This window comes from Triticum aestivum, chromosome 7A (assembly GCF_018294505.1).
Source record: "Triticum aestivum cultivar Chinese Spring chromosome 7A, IWGSC CS RefSeq v2.1, whole genome shotgun sequence".
Lineage (NCBI taxonomy): Eukaryota > Viridiplantae > Streptophyta > Magnoliopsida > Poales > Poaceae > Triticum > Triticum aestivum.
Window position 1 is genome coordinate 8,752,164 of NC_057812.1, and position 6,085 is coordinate 8,758,248.

At 44.9% G+C, this 6,085-nt stretch overlaps 1 long non-coding RNA gene across 11 annotated transcripts in view; it reads right to left on the minus strand.

Moving 5' to 3' along the window:
• LOC123150134 (uncharacterized) overlaps positions 1-5,846 on the minus strand; it is a 9,777-nt gene extending 3,931 nt beyond the window's left edge. The window contains exons 1-5 of one of the 11 annotated variants that reach the window (XR_006474975.1): positions 5,341-5,846; positions 4,528-4,743; positions 2,564-4,463; positions 1,362-1,507; positions 1,047-1,142 (exon numbers count right to left, since the gene is read on the minus strand). This is a non-coding gene — a long non-coding RNA (uncharacterized lncRNA). Of the gene's footprint in view, positions 1-1,046; positions 1,221-1,361; positions 2,263-2,563; positions 4,464-4,527 lie in introns of all 11 variants that reach the window. The other 10 variants (XR_006474980.1, XR_006474979.1, XR_006474977.1 and 7 more) reach the window with 10 other exon arrangements.
• Positions 5,847-6,085: the final 239 nt, after the last annotated feature.

A 6,085-nucleotide genomic window follows, 5' to 3' on the forward strand; every position in this document is an offset into this window, starting at 1 on the left:
TGTTATTTTTCGTCCTTATGTAACACCTACCAGCATGCACTCGTTGCGTTTAGTGGAGGAATCATTTGATCATTAGACATCTACTACTTTGACTTGCTACAGAGGCCAAAAGGCAAAGATGGCGCTATATTAGTTGTACCCAGTCTGGTGTCATATGAAAAAAACTGAATTCTCAAGCTGCCCAATAGATGTGGATACTTAAGAAGTCGTTCTAGCTGAAAATCACAAAGTATATGAACCTTAAGTGAATAGCAGACAATTATTTCTGTTCTATATTCATAGAGCTAGTCAACTCAAATTACGAAAAATAACTACATATTAAACCATTAGAAATATATGCGATAAAGTTCAGCTAACTGAGTTCATAATTAAAAAGATATTAGAGTGTGTCAATGAGTGTGTTCTTATCTGTCCTTTTCTAATAGTTTTCAAACAGAGATCAAAATACTGATGTTGAAACCAACAGAGAGGAACCCGAGGGTGTTAGTGAGTCTGTTCTTGTTTGTCCTTTTTCAAACAGAGATCAAAATACTAATCCCGAAACCAACAGGGAAGAACCTTTGGGGTGACGGATAATTTTAGTATCGCATTAGTTCAATCTACAAAATCTAAACCCAAAATGAACATATGTTTGGAGTAGCATACCTCTAAACCAAATAAGAACCGGCGTCTGAACAAAGTAAAAAGTAAAAATGGTAATAATGTCCCAAAAGTGCAATCAAATATACTCAAATGAGTAAGCAGGTGGGGGAAATAGGTCTGACCATACTACTATCATTTTTTGTTAACACCAAGTCTAAACAATCTATGATGTTCTTCTACATGTGCAGAGGTAAATTCGAAATTTTGGAACAATTATTTGGTTTTATAGTTTACTGGGACTATAAACCCTTGCCTAAACAGTAGTTCATTGATTAATATGTCAATTTTGAGGTAAGGTGACCACATGGCAAGCAAGATGTCATGGAGCAAATTCGAGGAATATTCTGATCATACCATTTCAGTGGACAACCGACAAAGTAGAGTGATAAGAAGAGGATGCTTACTCGATCAAGCATCAGAGCTTCACCTAGTTTCTTTCCCTAGCATCCATCAGTTCCCCTCTCCTTCGAGGCTGAACGACCTCTTTGAGGGCTGGCAGGCTGGCAAGGCCAACAACATTAACTTTTGGTTCAATAAAAGCAACTTAAACTGATCTACCAACAAACGTGCATCCGAGCCTACATATTGAAGAACGGCTCTCAGCATCTAAACAGCACACGAGACGCAAAACTGAGCATATAGAAAGTAGTTAATCTAGCAGGCCAAATCACATCAGTATGAAAATCATAGCCAAGTGGATAATTTTATTTGCATCTTACTTTGTTTGACCCTTTGATTTTCTCTGAACCGGAGCCCTGTTAGCAGAGGCTGTAGATAAATATAGTTGCAAACAAGGGACACTCCAAAATGGTATTACTGCACCAGGGGAAGTAACCCTCACCACACAAACAGCGAGCCGCAGCAGCTGCAAGATCCCAAGCCATAAAAAGTTAACAAACATTCTCAGTTTAGTTTACTAACACAACTAATGGGAAAGATGAACTGCAGCCAAATAAGGTGATAAAAGGTAATATTCTCAATACAAAAAGAATAGCTCCAGGATTTGTAACCAAACGTCAACAAAGAACAAATAGGTCTCATATCAAATAGATTGATTATTGCAGCAAGCATGGTCAAAATCGAGCAAGCAGCATCTAACTGAGCACAAACATCATCTCAGTTCGGTGAATGAATCTACATAGCTGGTACATAGAACTGAGTAAGGTGTGAGCTCGCCAGGTTATGTGGCATGAGTGTTGTGAGACGAGATGATGAATGACCCGCAGGAAAGGAATGAATGCCAAACAATTTTAGTTCGTATGAATGCTTATGTTCATATACACCCTTTCGTTTTAATATGTACTGATATAACTGAAGGAATTGGTTCATTCGATACGTACACTCTAAACACAGTAGTAATTGAAGGAAAAATTGGCATAATATACAACTTCCCCTGGTCGATATAGGAGTGGAACATAGTAACGACAATCAAGGTGGAGCATACCTTTATATTGGCTTTTGATTTATAGTAGATTTCATATACTGACACACCAAATCTTAGTCTGAACTCCAAAGTTGCTTACAAGTATAAATATTCTACCTACCTTATACTATCTACGAGAATGTACGTTACATGTTCAGCTGCGAAGGAAAGCCCATGGCCCGATAGCAGTCCCAATACTGGAAAAAATAAATCAAGGTTACCTAAACTGTAACCAGTATAGAAAATATAGCCACGCCTGGTATACAAAAGGAAAACTCAAGCAAATACGAAGTTATTCTTATTTATAGGGGATCCAAAGTTAAACAAAAATGAGCAATGAGGTATAACCGATTACGGCTTCGTTTGATATTGCATATTTCATCCCGGAAAGCCCATTTTAACAAGCCATTAGTGAATACGGGTATTTGTTGTTTGGTTTTCGTCGTAATAATAAAAATTCAGAAAATATAATGAAATGAGAGTGCTTCCTCACTCTACCTCCATAATCCTGCAAACATGCGGAGGCACATGTAGATGGACAAGGCTATCCAGATTCCAATGAAATCACTCTAACTGGCGAGGGTGACAATGCAAGCGATGCTGACAACAGCCACAAGTATCTGAGGATACATAATTCAATGAGAAAAGTATATTTTTCATCCTTCAACTCTTGATGAAATCTAGATTTAGTCCCTCAACTATGAAACCGGACAACATGCACCTCAAACTTTTAATACCGGACAAATTTCGTCCCTCCACACAACCGGAGCGGTTTCCAAGCTGACTTGGCATGTTTTTGACCGGTCATTGTCTAGGTGGCAGTATTTTTCTATCCTACTTGTCCTATCTCTTCTTCCCTCCTATTGTCTCTCTAATGGGCATTTCATCGAGCACTTAGAGTGCACCGGCGACAAGCGCTGCCGCGGCATGCTAGGATGCCGGCGGCGATGGCGCCGAGCCAGCGCTCAAGGGGGTATGGAGCGCCTGTGTCTTTAGTTGCTGTGCCAGCTGGTGTCTGTTATTGTGCCGGCAGGAGGGAATCGTTTTGCAACTCGTTGTGAGCAGCACGGGTTGCCCGTAGCGGCATAGGCCTCCTCCACGGCTCGCCATATCAAGACGCTTCACCTCGCCGTTCTAGTAACAAAACCAAAGGAAGCGACGCCGAGGCCCTAAATCGCCGCTGCCCAAATCGTCTTCCTCGACTCCGGTGACCATCGCCGCGCCGCGAGCTCCTCGTCCGGCAACCTCTGGTTCTTCCTGTCGGCTTCCTAAGCTCCCCGTGGTCCTACTGAAGCCTCGCACGTCCTCCCAAAGAAGCCCCTCGTCCACGAGCTCAGCCAGCCGCGAGCCTATGCTCCGCCGCCCGCTGCCGTCGACGCAGCCGTCGCTCTGGTGCTTATCCGCCACGTCTGAGCACGTGTACGTGCTATAGATGAACCCATGGTCGTTTAGTCTCTCTCCCCGAGCCACCCCATGCCATCTAGCTCGCTGCCTGCATGGCGCCGCCCGTTGCCTCCACTGGACGTCGTCGCCGACGAAGCTCTGGCCATTCCGTGTGCCCGTGCTTGCTTGTCCAGCCGCACGGACAGCCCAGCTCGCTCCCAGGCATCGCGCAGTCTCTCCTCGCTGGCACCCGCATCGTCCAGATCGCCGGCGCCGGTGCAAGCTATTTTTTGTTCCGAAGCGAAGAGCGATTTACCATCTCCTTTGCCATGTTGGCGTGAACCGGTCAAAACCAGTCAAACACTACGCCAAGTAAGCAACAAAATTAGGTCGGCTGCTACAAGGGACGAAATTTGTCCGGTATTAAGAGTTTGAGATGCAAGTTGTCCGGTTTCATAGTTGAAGGATTAAATCTAGACTTCGCCAAAAATTGAGAGATGAAAAGAATACTTTTCTCTAATTCAATGGAATGTGTCAGAAGAGAAAGCTGGAAAGCCAGAGCACAAATAAGCTGGAAAATTAGCGGACTTGCCAACGAATAAGCAGCATATGCAAAATCCGATGCTCCATAATTGACACCGTCAAAAACAAAAGCTAAAGCATTGATTGGTTGAGCGAGAGCAACAAACTGTACATAGGAAACATAACTCTGCTTAGTTCAAGAGATTGCCTTGAGGTAATCAAACAAAAGAAAAGATTGTCGTACTCTCAAGTACTAATTTTTTAGGGGTATACTCGCAAGTACTATGAACTGCAAGAAAATCATGAGAACGTAAATATTAACATTTCAAGATTCAGAGTTGTAGTACTCTTATGATTCAGCACACTGTAACTGTACCGGTGTTGCCATGTAGATATGATGCAGTACACCATGGTCTTCTGTAAATAATCTCGAACCTGTATGGAGGCCAACTCCAAGAAGTAGGCCCAGGCGATGCCCCAAGATCAATCCGAGCTGGAAAATGAACAGTTCCTCACTAAGGTGACAAAAAATGATTTATAGAAAAAAGGGACCATACCTGCAGTACGCAGTAAGCTGTGGCCTTGGCCTTCGAATGGTCCTTACGAGCAAATGCACTTGCTGATGTTGGCAGTTATGCCTAGGTGATAGATGTATGTTGCTGGATTGGAAAGCTATACGATCCCTTTTATTCAATTATGACAGCTGAGAGGAATTTGGGATGGCCCCGCTAGAGTTTCCAAAATGAATCGAATTGAACCCTATTGTTTTTTCACTATAAATTCCATAGTATCAATACAATAACCTTTGAGAAATTGTGAGAATGGGAAGATGCAATCATTTAGATGGTGAAAATAGCCGAGAGTTGAGCAACCCCTAAAAGCACTCACAATGAATGGTACCAGCGGATACCAACCAGATAGAAACATGCTGAGAAAAGTATAGCCCGTGAAAAATATTGTTCACACACTAATAGTACATAATATGCGTGAAACACATTGCTGGAATCATATCCTTCTAAGTTATTAACAAACTTTCATGATTTTATGGTCAACGACAGAGCACCGAGAAACACCAAATATTTCAAGGTGTTGATTGCATCTTACAGGTAACTAAAGTTCCACAAAGTAAACAATATAGTACTGTCAAAATATGAAAAGATAATTGATGGGTCTCGTCATGAAACAGGTTGTTGCAAAAATGAAAAAAGGGGGCGGCAGATCCTAAAAACTAAATCAACCACAAAATCTTCTCCTCATACTGATTGGATTTTTTTCAAACACATAGCAGGCATAGATAAACAAAATCCACATAGGTGAAGATGAGAATTTATGGGGATCAAATCAAGAGAGAGAGAGAGACGACTTGGTACCTGCGCGCGAGTAAAAAGGTCAGGATGGAGGTAGAGGCAGCAACGCCGCGCCGCCCCTTCGGCCACCGCAGCCACGTGATGCCGCGCCGCGCTCTTCCGGCCTCCACTGCTACTTCCGCGCCACCGCCACGGAATCCTCCTCCGTGGAGAGCTCCCGCAGCTGCGGCCCCTCCTCCGCGAGGCCCGCTACTCCTCTGCGTCCCCTCGGTCGTAGCCTATCCACCGTGAGCAAGGGGGCCTGGATGGTGGTCATCGCTGCCGTCGGAAAAGCTCGCCTCCACGCCCAGACGCCTCCGATCCGGTGGGCTGGGATCCAGGTTCGGGGTCGAGCACGGGTGGATGGGGGCAGAACGGCGGCGCGGGAGAGAGAGGAGGAAAAGGAGGAGAGGTGGCGAGGACAGGGGAGCCGGCGTCGAGGGAAGAGGAGACGAGCGGGGAGAGAGAAGGGGCGGCGTGGGGGAGAGTAGGAGGTGAGCGAGGAGAGGAGAGGTGGCTGCGTTGCTTTTTTCTTTTTACCCCTCGTCGGTCTAGGGTCTGATGCTTTTCTTACGCAGAATTGGACGAACGCCACGCCATTCTCTCGACCCCACACGGGGCACTCTTGAAGCAGTTATGGACGTGAAAAAAAACCGACGGCCCACCACACGCCAGCAGCCAAAAGCGAGCTACAGGAAACGAATCGAGTGGCCGAACGAGCATCGCGCATGCGGGGCTCCAGAATGGCGGATTGCACAACAAGGTTTAT